At 38.6% G+C, this 8,901-nt stretch overlaps 1 protein-coding gene across 1 annotated transcript in view; it reads right to left on the bottom strand.

The window, feature by feature from the left end:
• LOC102079940 (poliovirus receptor) overlaps positions 1 to 8,901 on the bottom strand; it is an 80,064-nt gene that overhangs the window by 35,919 nt on the left and 35,244 nt on the right. The window lies entirely within an intron of this gene.

Consider the following 8,901-nt stretch of genomic DNA (forward strand, 5'->3'; position numbering starts at 1 on the left):
ATGAACCACTGTTAATCCACTTCACCTGCTTTGGTTAAAATAAAAGTGGCAACAATTGCACTGGAGAGGCAACACGACGACCCCCAACAAGACTGACTGGTTTTATTTCTCTAGTTTTAACTCTCACTCTCTACTGGTAGGATGAGATAAGACATGCTTCTGATGAGATGGTGGGTAGTGTCCTTTAAACTGCTACCAGACTATGTGGACCATTTGGTGGTGTCAAATGCACAGAATCAGAATCAAATTTATGGCCAAGTATATGTGGAAACGCATACCAGAAATTTGGTTCTGGTCGATGGATTCTCTCAAACGCAGCAATGCAAAACACACAACATATCAGCCAGAAAAGAAGAAATAAACAATATATACAAACAACAATTCAAAACATTAAAGAGTGAAGGTTAGGGAACACACACAAAATCAGTGCTTTTGTCACCCAGGAATTGCCTGTTGCCTAACCCAGGTCCCACTGCACCAGCAATAAAGACTGAGAAAGAAAATCATGGTTCAGGCGCCAGTAGCAGACCCACCAATTCTGGTGTTCTCAGGAAAATGACAATCAAGCTGCAGGTCTGTGAACAGACCATCTAGTTTTACAACCGGAAGACCTGTAACTCAGGTGAACTTCCTCTTCATAATATATGGCTAATTAAACTCTCTGCATGCAGTGCTATTCAAAGGTGAATCAATTCTATTCAATTTATAGTTTGCATTCAAACCTTGCTCAAAGGTACAAAAATAAATGGGATTAACTATGACTATAAAAAGAACCTTTGACAGGCTAGGACAAGTAGTGGATTTCTAACTTTTTATCTGGGCATTGCTGGAATACCTCCATAGGGAGAGTCATTTTTTGTGTGTAGATTTTCAGGTTTTTATTTGTTTTCTTTGATAGAAGTCCAAAGAAAAGAAAACAGAATCACATCTGAATGACACAACACAGCAAAAGCTTAAATATAGATAATATATTACTCAAACAGATGACTCAGACAGTACTTAAACATCATGCATCACCTGTCTGTAAAACATTCAAAAACTTTCATGTACTGACAAGCAGTGATATGTCATGAGCGAAAGCCATTTGGGAGCCAAAAGAGCTGGCACTTCTTTGGGAGTCGTGCCACAAGAGCCGGCTCTCTGAAAAGAGAAAAGAGTTCCCATCATTACTGACGAGATCTGAGGTAGGAAAGCAAGTGAGACACATTTGTTATTTGGAAAGAACCACAAGCTAAGATACTTTCCATACATCAAGTGGTTGAACTGGTTGTAATGTACTGGGTGGTGCATCACTCATGCACGCTTTAATTTGGCCATAGGGTAACTTAACCACTACTTTAAAGTAACTGCTCTCCAACAAAGTCTAACCTCTCATTTGGGCATGAGGCAAATTCCTAAATAGGGAGAGTCCAATTCTAGATGTTTAAGTCTCTGTGTCTCTTTCTTTTGTTCTCCTTTGATAGAAGAACACAAGAAAATAAAACAGAGAAACATCTGAATGACACAACAGCAGCAAAAAAATCAAACAATTTCAAAAAAGATTTGGACAAACTGCACAGCTCAGTCCAAGCTGACCTCACCTGATGCCACGTGCACATAGAGCTGACCGAGTTTCCTTCCATATGTGTTAGACCAGTGGTTCCCAAACTTTTTTTGCCAGGCCCCCCTTTTTCACAAGAAAAATGTTCGCGCCCCCCCCCCGCGAACATTTGGGTTGCTTTGACAATGCTAGGTATGTGGCCATTATTATGAGCCACTTGACTGCTGTACAGCCACAGTGGCAGGCTTGTTCTGCATTGGTAGTAGTAAGTCAGAACAATTCCCAGTGGGTGATGGACTCCAGCAGGACTCAGTGTCCCAGCAGATGAGCAAAAGTGTGTTGATGCACATCACAACACTTTACTCCACACCCAACTCTGCTACCAAACTGTAAATCAGATGGGAGCAGAGTGATTTAAAAAAAAAAATGCCTTGAGCGCTGAAATTAAATTTTGAGTTTGCTTCTGTCTCACACTCAGATGAGTCCTCTCAGTCCTCTGAACTGTTCACTTCTGTAGGAGAGACTGCAAAAAATATAGTGAGAAATGTGTTCATCTTGAACCAAGGAAATATTAATGCTATCAAAAGTACAAAAGTAAATACTATCAGATATGTTTTAGTAAATTCTGGTTACTTTTCCATTTCGTTCCAAAGCTATTAAACAATTCTTTTCCTGCTGGCACGGCTCTGTTTATTAGGACCTTCATGTTTACATTCACTTGGTTCCCTTTCTGTTTGAGATTTTGAAGCACAGGGTGCTGTTTCTCATTACATTTTCCTCTAGTCATTATCCTCTAATGTCAGGCCTATATTCATGGTTTTCATGTACATACATTAATAGCTTGAAGCTCTAAATTTGAGGTATATTGACCTCAATAAATATTACTGTTGTGTTACTTATTTTTGAGTCCAAAATAAACTCCCAGGTGTTTTATATTTCTGAGCTGAAGTTTTGATGTCTTCAGCTCAGTAGCATCACCTTTTGGCTGAGTTTGTCATCCTCACTTTGTCTGCCAAAGCACCAGTGAGCCACCACTAACATAAATCAACATGCAAGCAGGATGGTGAAAGTAATTCTCTGTCTCACATACAAACACTCAGAATATGTTTGTTTGTTTGTTTTTCATAGTAAGCAAGTTTAGAGGTATCTCAATCTTCTGATTTCCACTGGGAAACAAGGTGAAGATGCATGTGTAGCTGCCTTCATCCTTCAGGGCAACATTGGATAACTGGAGAGTTCCATTTTTGTCATTAAAAATTACGACATATTTAAATCGACCATCACGTCCATTGACAAACTGTAGTGCATTCCTGGGTTGGGTAGTAATAAAATTGTCATTGTGAGGTTTTTCTCTTGTCCTTCTCTGCCAGGTAATCTGTGTCAGGTCATCTCTGGTATCAGTGACATGACACGGTAAGATAGCAGTACCTCTAAAAACTCTTCAGGGAGAGGCTGGAATTTCATTAGAAATTGCTTGATGTATCAAACCTGTGTCATCCATTGCATCTTAGACGAAGCGTAATGAGAATGCCACTGATCGTACACACCAAGTTTGATTGTCTTATTTTACAGGTTTGGCACATTCTTCATAAAACAAATATAAAAATAAAGCCCGCTTTACTTTGTAGGGATAAGGAAACTGGTCATAGGCAGTTGAAAGTCATGCCTGTATTGCTAAAAACGGGACTAGCTGGATGCTCCAGCTACTCACATAACAAACACAACTTTATCATGACTTGAATTTTCACAGCAGATTGGAAAATAAGAATAAAAATTAAACAACTCAACAGTGTGGACAATTGGCCTTTTCGGAGAATTACCTTATTTGAATAGAGCTGTTTTTGATTTAATGGTCTCATTCCTTGCCTATGCTTCATTATTCTAAATGCTGCTTTCTGCTGTTTTTTATAACCTTGCTGGAAGGTAAGTAACAACTAGCTAGCTTCCCACATCCTCCTTCACCAAAGCAAGGTGACCCTGGCAAGAGGCCCTGGCTGTGTATTGGACTGAGTCCCAGAGTGAAACAATGTGAAAGTTCTCCATCATAAAAATATTTCTTTAGTTATCCAAATTTAGTTAGGGCTTAAACTGGTGTCTACAGGCATACTGAGAAACTCTCAGCTAGTGTGAGAAATTTCACAAATATATGGTCCGTACAAATTCGGCGAACGTAATCAAACTCAAGTGTGAAGTGATTTGCTACATTAATGTACAACCTTTAGTTGTATTTTGCTTCCTGTTTAATTTTGGTATTTTTATAGTTTTGCTTCCTATGCCATTTTTTGAAGAAGCTTCTTTGTTTTTTTTTTCCTACCTTCTCCCCGATTACCTCTTGTGTATTTATAGCTGGAATCTCACCTTCAGTTGGTGTGGAATTTGTTATAAATTTTTTTGCTCCCAATAGAAGAAAGAAAGAAAGAAAGAAAGAAAGAAAGAAAGAAAGAATAAAATCATGGAAACACTAAGACATTACACAGTATTAAAAAACATTACACCTTCCCACTGTCATGCACAGGGGTCCAAGTGAAATTTTAGGAATTGCAAAGTTTTTTGGACAATTGATTGTTTAGTCACAGCATTAGTTACCATAGCAACATATCCCAGTAAGCAGTGAACCGGAAAATCCAGTGTTAACCTCGAAGTTACCTGGATAAGCCAAAATCAGACCTATGCACATAATTGTAGTGTAGGCATAGGCTGCTAGATTTAAAACAAGGTATTAACGCAGTGAAAACTTTCCATGGGTATGAATGGGTTACTTTTTGGTCGTCTTGGTCTTTTTTTTTTTTTATTAAAATTTATTGGATGAATAATAAACTCCAGTAAGGAGCACCACTCGTCAAGCATGGGAGAGTCTGTGGAGGTTTATTACTGGGAAAACAACTTCAGTTCTAAGATCAAATGTTTCTGGCAATCTGTACATTCTGCAGCTGTTGACTGTTGTGGAGCCCTTTGTGTGACCCTCTGTTACGACCCGGCTCAAAAGCTGCAACTTAAAAAAGGAGATGAATACCAGAGTGTTAATGAGAAGAGGCTTTATCTTAAAGTGACATAGCTGGTTAGCAGGTGCAGAGGGGCGTAACACCGTCTGAAAGATGAGGGACGTTTGTGTCACAGGAAGAGATGTTTATCGTCAAGATTATGTTGACTTACCTCGGACTGACTTTTATTTACTTCACTTTGAAAAAATGCTGTATGCATCCTCCTTTCAGTTACTTTAGTTAGTCTGGTTAAAGTAAGTGCTCAAAGTTTACTTATTTGCTTGTAATATGTGGGCAATATACGACAAGTCAATTTATATGTATCTATATCTTTACATGATTATCAGCAAATGCATAAGAAAAAGAACCCCCTAAACAACACAAAAAGCTTTGCACAAAAACAACAACAAAAAGGTGCTCTCTCACCCAGGAAACACACAGTCACAGAGAGAGCGTGTCACTCTGTAACCATGGCAACAGTAACGCTGCCGCCTGGAACAACACAGCGTAGCTGTCAAACAAAACCCAAACAGTCATGACATGCCACAATATAAAACAGGGAAATACTGCTGTGTAATCCATTTATTTCAACAAAGTAACTGCAGCCAGCTAATTATCCTGGTACCTGGTCTTATCAGGGAACCTGATCATGGGTAGGGCGTAAGTGTTGATAGCCGGATTTTGTTCTTACCATTCAGCCGACTCAGTTATCATTCGACTACATTTCTCAAGTCTGAACAACATTTCGATGTCATTGCTGTATATCCTGGTGGTATGGATCAGGGAATTGATGCCTTGTTCACTCTTGGCCATACAGCTTGATGTCATATATGTACAGGAGGTGGCTGACAACTGCTCCATTCCGTAGTCGGTATCCGCAACCAGTCTTGTCAATGATCTCACTGAGGGGTTCAGGTCTATGCAGAAAAGCAGTGAGGACAGAGCATCTCCTTGGTAGATTCCGCACTTGATGGTGACTTATGCTATGGGCTTGAAGTTGGCCTCTAGTGTTGTCCACCACATCCCCACTGAGTTCCAGATGAAGGCTCTTTAGGGTCCTGTTGATCTTGTATACATATTGTAATCAATCTGGTAGTGCACAGGCAGGTCTCCCTAGTCTTGCATTTGCTCGGTTTACCAGTACCTGGTGTTTTGCACCTCTGGTATTCTTGCCAATCTCTTTCTGTGCCCCACCTGAGCCATTGAGTCATCTTAGCCGCTATGATGCCTGACAGGAGCTTCCATGTGGTACTGATTCTATCTTTCAGTTCTTAAACGATCCTAGTGTCTCACCATAGGGGAAAGGAATCACAACTCACAATAGTTTCTAATGTGAACTTCAGTAGATTTTCTTAGTCTACATGATCAGACGACCTGCTGCCCTTTATCCGGGTTCTTTGTGGCTGCATTAATTCTGGTACTCACCTTCTTACTCAGGGCAGCGTCTGGATACCTGTGCTTCTATCTACTCACCTGATGCTCATCCTCACTGACTGCCCCTAATGCCATTTAAGGCCTTGGTGGAGTGCTATTCCTTGCCTGGACCCCTCTTCGACATCTCACATGTAAATATTCCAGCCGGTGTTGTAAATAAACACAGTTCTATTTGCACTGATCTGAGTGGGCTCAGTCCAGCCTAGCAATCATGACAACTTTGTACAATTACATCTACATAAGGATTCAACAAGGTATCAGTAGATATTTCACAACTATCTAAGCTGATTTCCATTTCCTACACAGACACTTTACTGTATATTGTTTTTATACTAGATTGTATATAGCTGGCCAAGAGGTGGAATTCAGTGAATTAATATTTGTTAAAAGTTATAAACATTATTGTAAACATTACTGCAACAAACTATAAACATGGCTGGTAAGTCAAGTTAAATTGAAATGTCACAAATTGTCTTCATTGTGATAAACTTGTTAAGAGGAATTACCTGTAATAATCATGTAATAGATATAAAATTGTAGAGCAACATGACAGATGGAAAGTGTAATATGAAAGGTGTTGGGTGAATTTGGAAGGATGTGTATGTCTTTGGATATGCAATTAAATACATTTGGATAGAGGAGAATGTCATCACAGGGTTAGGGTATTTTTGACACAGCATTCATTTTATTTAATGGACTGACATAAAATACAGGTTTTTTTAGTGTCATCATAGGCATGAAAAATGCTTTTTTCGGTTACAGTACACATCAGTTTCAGTTGAAACATACAGCTTTAACAATACAAAATGAATTCATATCAGTTGGAACATCATGTTCCTACATATGTTCCTATATATGAAAAAAGATAAATGATTTATCATTTTCCTTACCATGTTAAGAAAGGTTATATTAACCCATTTAATCCCCAATTTTTTTACAGACATTAAAATATTTAAATCTTGTGTCATTGGTAACCTGTGGGAATAAGTGTGTTTTATGACCAGACACAATTGTGACTAGGGATGGGTATTGATAAGATTTTCACGATTCCGATTCCATTTTCGATTCTGTTTAACGATTCGATTCTTTATCTATTCTTTAAAAAAAAAGGAGAACACTAAGGTCGATTAGCTTAGAACTTTGTTTTATATCTTCTCTTTGAACAAGATAGAAATTTAGGAGTAAAATGGCCTTACGAACCCAACAGTGAGATCTTAAGAGATCCACAGCCTACAGCTCTTCGATGGGGTGTCACAGGGTCCCCAGGAAAAAAAATTGTAAATGTAAAATAATAAAATAAATATTCTTCTGTAGCAATAACAAAGTATAACATAAATTATTCAGTAGCAATTACACAAGAATATCCAGTAATGTCTACAATTAAACACATTCACTTACCGAAAATCGGGGGCATCTGTTGTGGCAAATGGGTGCAAGCCTTTGACCACAAACTTAGTCACTGCTCGGTGACATTCGTCTATCCTGGCCTGAAAGGAGACGCTAACGGTAGACTGCAGCGAGAACTGCCAGCATCTGAGCCAGCCAGACTCTGTCTCTCTCATCATGGTCACCTAAATGCACAGTAATGGCAGGTTTTGTAATAAGGCAGATCGCGCTAACATAATATGCACTGTTAGTTGATTATTTACCTGCCGCATTAACGGGAGAGGACGTGCAAACGTTACCGCTGCTGCTGGGTTGAGATTCGCGAGTCCGGAGCACGAACACGACATTCATTTAAGGTTATCGCGTGTTTTGTGAGCAAATGCTTTTGCATATTCGTAGTGTTTCCTCCCTTAAATGAAATATCTACTTTGCAAGTATTGCAAGTTGCCCTGTTGTCATCCGTTCTCGTAAAGTATAACCAAACCTTTGAGCGTTTGAGCCGCTTTGGCGCCCTGCCAGGTAAATGACGCTCCGCAACGTGGTGACATCATTCGGGGCGACTGGAATCGATAAGGGAATCGTTTGCAAAAATGGCAAACGATTCCAAGGAATTGAAACAGTGGGAACCGGTTGTCAACAAGAACCAGTTTTCGATACCCATCCCTAATTGTGACTGGTGGGATGTTTTGTTGTATTCTGAAAGTGCTTATCTTAGTTAAATGTCTCTATATTCTAACAGCAATCAGTGAAATAGTCTGAACAATGTCACCTGTGCATATTGTACACAGTCAAGTAAAAGCATAATTTAAAAAAAGATATTTCATGTCAATATAGATTAGCCACCATATAAAGAAGTGGGATTCATAACAGACCAATCAAATGCTTGACTGATTTGTGCATAACTCTTTTGAACTACAATCAATCCTACATATTTTCATTACCAAAACATAGAACATAAATGTGACATTTACAGTACAAGATCAATGAATGATCTGAACCTTGCTCTGTCAGTCAAGGTTCGATCAAAGTCACGTCAGTCAGTCCCACTATCATACAGCATACCTAGTCTCAATTCACCTTTTTCCAGAAAACAATAAGCCTCTAGTTGTACTCCTCTTTAATCAGAATACTTTATTAATCCCTAAGGAAATTATGTGGTGACTGTTGCTCCAAGACAATAAGAACAGTAACAGACTGAAGTAAATTAAATAATACAATATATTACAAAGCTACAAAACAAACAAAAAAATATATATAATATTTAATAATAATAAATACAATAATAAATAAAATAAAATTTAATAAAATATATAATATATCCACATATTTCAATTATAAATATCTAAAATATTAAATAGATTAAATATAGATGGTTGACTCTAAACTGTAAAACTTTGTTATTTGTTATTACACTCTAGAGGATGTGGAAATGGGTACAGTGTAAGCTGTGCATTAGATAGGGGGAGACAGCCAAAAGCAGGAATGATTTCCTGTGTCGTTCAGTGGTGCATTATGGGTAGTCTCGGTCTCTCGCAAAACGTGCTCCTGTGACTGGTCAGC

This window comes from Oreochromis niloticus, linkage group LG16 (genome assembly GCF_001858045.2).
Source record: "Oreochromis niloticus isolate F11D_XX linkage group LG16, O_niloticus_UMD_NMBU, whole genome shotgun sequence".
In the NCBI taxonomy this organism is placed as follows: Eukaryota; Metazoa; Chordata; class Actinopteri; order Cichliformes; family Cichlidae; genus Oreochromis; species Oreochromis niloticus.